Source organism: Bos indicus x Bos taurus, chromosome 15 (genome assembly GCF_003369695.1).
Source record: "Bos indicus x Bos taurus breed Angus x Brahman F1 hybrid chromosome 15, Bos_hybrid_MaternalHap_v2.0, whole genome shotgun sequence".
Classification (NCBI taxonomy): Eukaryota; Metazoa; Chordata; class Mammalia; order Artiodactyla; family Bovidae; genus Bos; species Bos indicus x Bos taurus.
The window spans coordinates 83,289,763-83,300,600 of record NC_040090.1 but is presented as its reverse complement, the minus strand read 5'-3'; the positions used below and the strand labels follow the sequence as shown (position 1 = coordinate 83,300,600).

The following is a 10,838-nucleotide window of genomic DNA, read 5'->3' as shown; positions in this document are numbered from 1 at the left end:
TGAAAGAAGTAACAGTCCTTAAACATGTCCCTAAGGACATAAGAAAAAATACAAAATAAGCATGAAGGAATAATATAAAGTAAAATGTGCTTAGTTGCTCAGTCATGTCCAGATCTTTGCAACCCCATGGACTTATAGCCTGCTAGACTCCTCTGTTCAAGGGGATTATCCAGGCAAGAACATTGGAGTGGATTGTCATGCCCTCCTCTAAGGGACCTTCCCAACCCAGGAATCAAATTCAGATCTCCCTCATTTCAGGCAGATTCTTTACTGTCTGAACCACCAGGGAAGTCCAAGAATACTGGAGAGTATAGCCTATCCCTTCTCCAGGGGAACTTCTGGACCCAGGAATCAAACTGAGGTCTCCTGCATGGCAGGTGAATTCTTTACTAGCTAAGCTACAAGGGAAGCCCTATGAAATAAATATGTTAAAAATGTTTTATGAGTAAGCGGAATAAGTATTCAGGCTGGTGAAGGTGAGGGCAACTTTGGGGAAATGTAGCAGGTAGGATACCTGATAACGGTTGGTAAAAAGGGGACGGACAAAGGCAGTAAGCAACCCTAGAACTTACAAACATAAGGATGTGATCAGGAAAAAAGTTTTTCTGTGCGTATTACCTCCTTGGACCTTCACAACATCTCTATAATGCAGGAAGTGAGTACGGGGGCTGGGAATTATAGGATTCAATAATAGGACTTTGGATTACTCATATGCCTGTCAAGAAACTGCAAGGACGTTAACACGGGCTCTCTAAGGCTCAGTTGCTACTTCAGAAAATCCACACAGTTAAAATGCTTACATCATTTGGTTGTTTGTGATGACTGAGAAACACCAAAACAGAAGCTTTGCACATTTCCCTCAAGTAATAAGCAATACACCCCTATACACCCGTATGGCTGTGGTCTACGGAGTCGCACAGAGTCGGACATGACTGAAGCAATGCAGCAGCAGCAGCAGCAGCATACAGCATCTATAGTTTCTTGTTTACTAATTGCACTGGTGCAGAAATTGAGTCTCGAGGAAGCTGAGGTTGTGTTCGAAGCAGTAAACAGACTGGCAGTGACTTAGAGTTATTGAGCAATAACGTGAGGAAACAGGAACACTGAATAAAGAAGGGAGGGGTGCTGATGACAGGAGTTGAATGTCAGGTAGGAGTCGCTCTGGTAATAGGACAAAAGGGGTACTAGATATTATTTAGAGCAGGGGCTTTTTTTTTTTTTTTTTTCCCTTTTTTTTTTTTTTTTTTAACATGAAGCAAATCACCTCTCTAAGGAAATCTTGCCGAGAGGCACAGTCAATGAACACAATTAAGGGTAACTGTTTGTATATGAAGAGGACAGTTTCCCTCCCATTGCCTCTCTTGAGTGGACCATCCTTACACTAAAAAGGAGGAGACTGAGGCTCAGAGGTGCCAGTAACATGCTCAAGTGATAGGCTAGATTAGTGATACAACCTGGAACAAAACACACTTCATTTCCTGACTCCCGGGCCAGTGTTTCTTATAATTCACAAGGGTACTTGCAAGAAATATTTCAGCTCTTGGGCTGGGAGGGAGAGGATGAGATTAATGAATGTATAAAATGGCACTTCCATAGTCTCCTGTGGACGCTTTGCATTTTCTGTAATGGGTAGTGGTGGAGCTGCTGTTGTACAGCCAGAGTAATCTTTCATCATTTGCCAAGAATTATAGTCCAAATGTCAATTTGGAGTTATGCTGCTTGCAAAATTCCTAAAATAAGGCAGCCAGCTTCCCTGAAGAATCCCAATAATAGGAAGCATATTTTCATTGTAACTTTTTCCCCTAGGTTGCAACAACTCTCCTGAAACACCACATAAATCTGTTCTCATTTCACGTAGTGGAAACAGTGGTTAAGAATTTGAGCTGTGTGATCAAAATGCCAGCTTCATAGCAAGCAGGTTATATAATCTTATGCAAGAGAGTTAACATTCCAACATTTCAATTTATCCTCTTTAAAATGGGAATAATAATGGTACATAGTTCATATGGTATCATATGAGGCTTAAATGAGGCAATATGTATCTTGGAACCTTGCCTAGCAGCATAGTTAGTGAACCTAAAAACTAATTATTGAATTGTCCCTATTGCATTCTAGAATTCTTAACTCTATTTAGGGAACAGAGAAAACTGAAAGGAATGACTAGGACTGATTCAAGTTTGAGTAGATTATATTGTGGCCTGGATCTTTGCTGTATTGTCATGCTTTGTGATCTTCATTAACAAGCAACATATTATTCAGAGATTATAGTTTTAGATGTATTTCACTAACTTAATATTTATAAGTAAAGCACTTAATTACTAAAGAATCATCATAACATTTGAAAAAAGCAAAGAAAGAATAAGCCACTTCATATTTATTTGGAGATAAAGCAGGATTATATAGTATATTGTAATATACTTAGCACAGTGATTGGTAAATGATAAAATCACAATGTAATGACCAGAGGAGAAATATTGGTATTTGAGGGCACTGATTCTGGAGTCAGAAAATATGGTCCATATTCTGGCTTCACCAGTCACTTGCTGTACCACCTTGGCTATGTTGCCTCAAGTCTGTGAGAATCAGTTCCCTCATCTGTAACATAGAGTCACTTATGGTGTTATTCTACTGCCTGGAGTGGGTAGGTGCTGATAATCAACAATAACAGTAAAAGGGAGAAATGCATTTCACATGGAAACACCATTTAAAAAGAGAAGGGAAAAGCCTGGGGAGAACCTAGCACTAAAGAAGCAGCTCTCTTTTAAGCTCTTTATTTAGCAGGTTATTAACAGGCAAACGCTGGATAATGAATAAATGGGAAAAAAAAAAAAGACACAAAAAACAAAACAGACAAAAAAACCCATCAGTTCCCTGAGATCCTGGAAATACTTGAAGTCAAGTAATCACTAGTCATAAATGATGCGCTCCTTTTTCAGGTCTTCTAACTCTTAGCTGGAGCTCCTATCAGCACCTGACACACAGGACATCAAAACAGTGAGATGGAATTCATGCTTTGGAGCATTACATGGTCTCCAGAGCTGCAGAGAATACTCTCTGTCATGTTTCTAATCATGTATGTGTCCCATCATTTTGGGAAACCTCCTCACTGTGGTAACCATGGCTATGAGTCAGTCTGAGATCGCCTATGTATTTTTTCCTTACCTCCTTGTCCCTTTTGGATGTTACTATCTCTTCCATCATTGCCCCCAAATTGATTGTGGACTCCCTCTCTGAGAGTACTACCATCTCCCTGGAAGGCTGCATGGTCCAGCTCTTCGCTGAGCAGTTCTTTGGTGGAGTGGGCATCATCCTTCTCACCATGATGGCCTATGACCTCTCTGTGGCCATCTGTAAGACTCTTCACTACATGACCATCATGAGGCCTCAGATGTGCTGCCTTTTGCTGGGAGGGGCCTGGGTCAGGGGGATTTTTCCATGCCATAGTACAACTTCATGTATCAAGTACCCTTCTGTGGTTCCCAATACAATAGACCACTTTATGTGTGATTTGTTCCCACTGTTGAAACTGGCCTGCACTGACATCCACATCCTGGGCCTCTTAGTCATCCTCAACAGTTGGGTGATGTGTGTGGCCATCTTCCTCATCCTCATCACTTCCTATTTGGTCATTCTCTGCTCCCTGAAGTCCTGCATCTCTGAAAGTGAAAGTGAAGTCACTCAGTCATGTTCGACTCTTTGTGACCCCATGGACCCCCAGCCTACCAGGCTCCTCTGTCCATGGGATTTTCCAGGCAATGGTACTGGAGTGGGTTGCCATTTCCTTCTCTAGGGGATCTTCCCGACCCAGGGATCAAACCCGGGTCCCCTGTATTGCAGACAGACACTTTACCCTCTGAGCCATCAGGGAAGTCCTGAAGCTCTGAAGGGCAGCATAAAGCCCTCTCCACCTGTGGCTCCCACCTCACTGTGGTCATCATGTTTTTTGTGCCTTGTATGTTTTTGTATTACCCCATAGACAAGGTGATGGCCATGTCTGATTCCATCATCACACCCATGTTAAATCCCTTGATCTACACCCTGAGGAATACGGAGGTGAAAGATGCCATGAGAAAACTGTGGATGAGACAGGGGAGTTTCATTGGCAAGTGACTGTCAAGCTCAGAATGTCATGTGTTTCTGTTAAAGAGAACTCTGTTCTTTCAGAAATATGGGGGTAATAAAACTATCCATGCTCCACTAACAACCGGAGAAATTTCTTAAAAATATAAATCTGATTTTTGATTTATAGTGTTTTCAATTTAAGGATTATGATACTCTTATTGCTTTCTATTCTTTAGCTTCCCATTGCCTTCCTATTTTTTCACTTTTCCTATTTATTTTTTAATTATAATTACATGATGTATCAGAAAATATCTCAATAGCTTAAATAAAAATGCAAATAAATGCAATTATTTTAAAAGAAATAAGATGAGAAAGGAGAATTGATGGAAAAGTTCATTCCAACAAAATTGTCAAATTTCTTGCTATTATTCCTATTATTATTATTTTTATTTTTAATTCATTTCCATTAACATAATTCCAAATGGATTTTGATAGTTCTATCACAAAGCTGGATAACAAACTATCATTATCAGTACATCAATATCAGAACAAACTTCATTATCAGTAATGAGAAAATATAACCATCTCTCAGCAGAACTACTTCCAGATAGGAATGTTTTCTGATGAATTATTTTTTTGTGAAAAAGTGAACTTTTTATAAACAAAGTTTAGTATCAAGTTTAGATGTTTTTCTAGGACTCTTTCTTAAGTGACCCCCTGACTTTTGAAAGTGCAGTGTACACAGTTTTTAAATCTTAATGAACCATTTTATTTATTGTTTACTGATTATTTAGAATATCCTTGCCTTTTACTAGAATTTTCTGGTTAATCTTTCTACTTCCTGCAAATCTCCAATCACATCTTGAGTGCCTCACCTGACCCCTTGGTGTGCATCAGGACTTCCCTGGAGGCTCAAATGGTAAAGTGTCTGCCTACAATGCGGGAGACCTGGGTTCAATCCGTGAGTCAGGAAGATCCTCTAGAGAAAAAAATGGCAACCCACTCCAGTACTCTTGCCTGGAAAATCCCATGGACAGAGGAGCATGGTAGTCTGCAGTCCATGGGGTCGCAAAGAATCTGACACCACTGAGTGACTTCACTTCACTTCTTAGATTTATGAAAGATTTTGCTTTTCTCTCTATCAAAACAAGCCTTCATCCTACTTAGGTGACTACTTCTCTCCAACTTCTGGTACTAGATGAAGTGTCATTATTTTAGAGAGCCTTCCTCTGTGACTCTATTCAATGGTTCTTGTATTCTCACCATTTTTCTCTATGTCAATGTTTTCATTTTCTTAGTAACAATGACCAAAAGCAAGTATATTTCATATAATTATCCTCTGGCTTTTATTACTTTCCATGCTGGTCTAGACTGGACAAGTCTCCAGGAAGGGATTTTTTTTTTTTGATTTTTTATTTATTTTTGACTGTGCTGGGTCTTCATTGCCTCATGAGTTTTTCTCTAGTAGTGGCAAGCAGGGGCTACTGTCTAGTGCCTTTGTGTAGGCTTCCCATTGTGGTGACTTCTTTTGTTGTAGAGCATGGATCCTAGAGCTTGTGGGCCTCAATAGATTCAGTTCACAGGCTCTAGAGCACAGACTAAATAGTTGTGGTACCCGGGCTTGGTTGCTCTGTGGCATGTGTGACTTTCGCAGATCAGGAACACATGTCTCCTGCATTGGTAGGTGGATTCTTTACCACTGAGATACTAAGGAAGCCCAGAAGGGATTTTTATTTGTCCTTCCCATGGATTCATTTTTCAATAAATATCTAATGGATGGATATAAAACACAAGAGCCTATATTTTTCAAATAGCCCAATTCAGATGTTTGAGGCATAAAAAGAAACAAACTCTAAAATTAAAAGTAACTGAAACAAAAAGGCAAAAAGTGAACATTATAATAAAGTTAATGGAAATGGAAGGCTGTGATTATTTCATGGGAGATACTTCATATTGGGCAGTCAGAAAATGATTCTATTAGTGTGTGTCTTTTAAACTGATTAGAATTCTGTTGATATTACCTTAGAAAAAAGTTATGAGCTATATTAATATTTTAATACCAATGAGCTGAGTAGTTGCAAAAATGGTCAGAAGGAAACAGTCGTGTGAGGATTAGTGAGATGAAGATTCTACAGAGAGAAAACTCTAATTCAAGAAATATCATGGTGTTTTTGAGGAAATGTAAAATAACAAAGTGAATGTAACATAGTGATCCAGGCAGAGAGAGGCCAGAAGTAAGATCAAAAAGTATGAGGAACTCAGATCATGCATACAGTGCTGACACCTTTGAGGTTTTATTCAAGCATGGGTAAATAATTTTCCCAGTATATTAAATTTGAGTAAACAACAAGAAAAAATAATGAAAGTTATCTTTGGATTATGTCTGGTTTACTTAAGACGACACCACCCTAATGGAAGAAGTAAAGAGGAACTAAAGAGCCTCTTGTTGACAGTGAAAGAGGAGAGTGAAAAAAGCTCTCTTAGAACTCAACATTGAAAAAAAGAAGATCTTGGCATCTGGTCCCATCACTTAATGGAAAATGTATGGAGAGAAAATGGAAACAGTGACAGACTTTGTTTTCTTGGGCTCCAAAATCACTGCAGATGGTGACTGCAGCCATGAAATTAAAAGATGCTTGTTCCTTGGAAGGAAAGTTATTACAAATCTAGAGAGCATATTAAAAATCAGAGATGTCACTTTGACGACAAAGGTATGTGTAGTCAAAGCTATGGTTTATCTTATAGTCATGTATGGATGTGAGAGTTGGACCATAAAGATTGAGTGCCAGAAACTTGATGCTTTTGAACTTTGGTGTTGGAGAAAACTCTTGAGTGTTTCTGGGACAGCAAAGAGATCAAACCAATCAATCCTAAAGGAAATAAGTCCTGAATATTCATTAGAAGGATTGATGCTGAAGCTGAAGCTCCAATACTTTGACCTCCTAATGCAAGAAGCTGACTCATTGGAAAAGACCCTGATGCTGGGAAAAATTGAGGGCAGGAGGAGAAGCGGGTAACAGGATGAGATGGTTGAATGGCATCATCAACTCAATGGACATGAGTTAGAGTGAACTCTGGGAGATAGTAAAGGACAAGGAAGCCTGACATGGGTTACAAAGAGTCGAACAGGACTGAGTGACTGAACAATAACAACTTAAGAACCAGTAACACTTAATGTCGGAGAAGGCAATGGCACCCCACTCCAGTACTCTTGCCTGGAAAATCCCATGGACGGAGGAGCCTGGTAGGCCATGGGGTCGCTAAGAGTCGGACACGACTGAGCGACTTCACTTTCACTTTTCACTTTCATGTATTGGAGAAGGAAATGGCAACCCACTCCAGTGTTCTTGCCTGGAGAATCCCAGGGACGGAGGAGCCTGCTGGGCTGCCATCTATGGGGTCACACGGAATCGGACACGACTGAAGCGACTTAGCAGCAGCAGCAGCAGCAACACTTAATGTAATCCTTATAAGACCAGGGGCGTCCCTGGTAGCTCAGCTGGTAAGGAATTTGCCTGCAATGCAGGAGACCCCAGTTCAATTCCTGGGTTGGGAAGTCCTGGAGAAGGAATAGGCTACCCACTCCAGTATTTTCTTGGGCTTCGCTGGTGGCTCAGCTGGTAAGGAATCTGTCTTCAATGCAGGAGACCCCCAGTTCAATTCCTGGGTTGGGGCAATCCCCTGGAGAAGGGATAAGCTACCACTCCAATATTCTTGGGCTTCCCTAGTGGTAAAGAATTAGCCTGAAGTGCAGGAGACCTGGCTTAAATCCTTAGGTTGGAGAGGTCCCCTGGAGGAGGCCATGGCAACCCACTCCAGTATTTTTTTTTTTAGATTTTTTTTTAATTTTATTTTATTTTTAAACTTTACAATATTGTATTAGTTTTGCCAAATATCAAAATGAATCCACCACAGGTATACCCGCGTTCCCCATCCTGAACCCTCCACCCTCCTCCCTCCCCTACCCTCCCTCTGGGTCGTCCCAGTGCACCAGCCCCAAGCATCCAGTACCGTGCATCGAACCTGGACTGGTGACTCATTTCATACATAATATTATACATGTTTCAATGCTATTCTCCCAAATCTCCCCACCCTCTCCCTCTCCCTCTCCCACAGAGTCCAAAAGACTGATCTATACATCGGTGTCTCTTTTGCTGTCTCTTATACAGGGTTATTGTTACCATCTTTCTAAATTCCATATATATGCGTTAGTATACTGTATTGGTGTTTTTCTTTCTGGCTTACTTCACTGTGTATAATAGGTTCCAGCAGTATTCTTGATTAAAAAATACCCATGGACACAGGAGCCTGGAGTCCATGGGGTCACAAAGAGTCAGACATGACTGAACAACTAAGCACAACACAGCATAGGATCAAATGGAAATGCTTTAAAAACAGAACTTTAGACATAAAATTAGAAAAATGGAGAGTGTTTATTTGGAGAGAGTGTATAACAAGTTTACAACTTGTGAATATGATACTAAAAGCTCTAACAGGTGTCATTTTTGGTCTTAAATATTTTTCTTTTCCTGTCACTACTTTTTATATTAGAGCTATTGGGGATCTTAGGTGCAACATAATAACATTTTGTCTCCACTTGACAGAAATGCTTCCCTTAAAGCAATACTTAAGTACTTGAGTATTAAATGATACTTAAATATCACAAAATAATACTCTTGGTGCCAGTTTGAATTGGAATTATAAGCTGAGGTTCTAAAATAGCATGACAGTACTTTATCTTGAGATTATGCAGTGGTTGTGGTAGTGGGAGTGGTGAGTGAACATTATTTATACATTAAGCTATCTTCAAATACACATTTTTTTTGAATAACCTCATATAAAATAAAAGATCCAGTTTTGAGAAGTGCTAAGTTTTCAATTTCAGGTTCTTCCCAGAATTCTGAAACTTGTGTTTTCAGATGTTATGGGGAAGCAAAAGAACAAAAATGCTTCTTTTTTATACACAAATAAATATAACAGAGAAAACTTAATGATATGGGAATAGCCTGAAACTTCATTATTTCCTACAAATGTTCATATTCCCAAAAGTGATTCTCAAAGTATAAGGAAGATGTAGCTTCTTCTCTCCTACTTGGATAAAACAACCACTTCCTTTCACTTTTCCTGTCTTTATAAAGCATGCTTTGCTGTCCTCTCTCCTTCCCTTTACCCTCCCTTCTGCACATTCGTGCTGCCAAACTCTTATTTCCTCTTCCCTCTCCTTCGTGAAGAGCAATGTGAAAGACTCTGAAGTGCAACTGACTGACTGGCTGTTATTTCTTATTAAGCCAAATATAAGACCCTTCATCTTCTTAACTATTCACGATATTTTAAGATGTTTTTCAGTGATAGTCTAGGTTTTCACTGATCAGATCAGATCAGTCGTTCAGTCGTGTCCAACTCTTTGCGACCCCATGAATTGCAGCACACCAGGCCTCCCTGTCCATCACCAACTCCCGGAGTTCACTCAGACTCACGTCCATCGAGTCAGTGATGCCATCCAGCCATCTCATCCTCTGTCATCCCCTTCTCCTCTTGCCCCCAATCCCTCCCAGCATCAGAGTCTTTTCCAATGAGTCAACTCTTCACATGAGGTGGCCGAAGTACTTGAGTTTCAGCTTTAGCATCATTCCTTCCAAAGAAATCCCACGGCTGATCTCCTTCAGAATGGACTAGTTGGATCTCCTTGCAGTCCAAGGGACTCACAAGAGTCTACTCCAACACCACAGTTCAAAAGCATCAATTCTTCAGTGCTCAGCCTTCTTCACAGTCCAACTCTCACATCCATACATGACCACAGGAAAAACCATAGCCTTGACTAGACGAACCTTTGTTGGCAAAGTAATGTCTCTGCTTTTTAATATGCTATCTAGGTTGGTCATAACTTTCCTTCCAAGGAGTAAGCATCTTTTAATTTCATGGCTACAGTCACCATCTGCAGTGATTTTGGAGCCCAGAAAGATAAAGTCTGACGCTGTTTCCACTGTTTCCCCATCTATTTCCCATGAAGTGTTGGGACTGGATGCCATGATCTTCGTTTTCTGAATGTTGAGCTTTAAGCCAACTTTTTCACTCTCCACTTTCACTTTCATCAAGAGGCTTTTTAGTTCCTCTTCACTTTCTGCTGTAAAGGTGGTGTCATCTGCATATCTGAGGCTATTGATATTTCTCCCAGCAATCTTGATTCCAGCTTGTGCTTCTTCCAGTCCAGCGTTTCTCATGATGTACTCTGCATATAAGTTAAATAAGCAGGATGACAATATACAGCCTTGACGTACTCCATTTCCTATTTGGAACCAGTCTGTTGTTCCATGTCCAGTTCTAACTGTTGCTTCCTGACCTGCATACAAATTTCTCAAGAGGAAGATCAGGTGGTCTGGTATTCCCATCTCTTTCAGAATTTTCCACAGTTTATTGTGATCCACACAGTCAAAGGCTTTGGCATAGTCAATAAAGCAGAAATAGATGTTTTTCTGGAACTCTCTTTCTTTTTCCATGATGCAGTGGATGTTGGCAATTTGATCTCTAGTTCCTCTGCCTTTTCTAAAACCAGCTTGCACATCAGGAAGTTCACGGTTCACATATTGCTGAAGCCTGACTTGGAGAATTTTGAGCATTACTTTACTAGCGTGTGAGATGAGTGCAATTGGGCGGTAGTCTGAGCACTCTTTGGCATTGCTTGTCTTTGGGATTGGAATGAAAACTGACCTTTTCCAGTCCTGTGGCCATTGCTGAGTTTTCCAAACTTGCTGGCATATTGAGTGCAGCACTTTCAC

General features: G+C 40.3%; 1 pseudogene; it reads left to right on the top strand.

Annotated features, from left to right (window-relative positions):
- The first annotated feature begins 2,999 nt into the window (after positions 1–2,999).
- Positions 3,000–4,110, top strand: LOC113905079 (annotated as a pseudogene).
- The last annotated feature ends 6,728 nt before the right edge of the window (positions 4,111–10,838 follow it).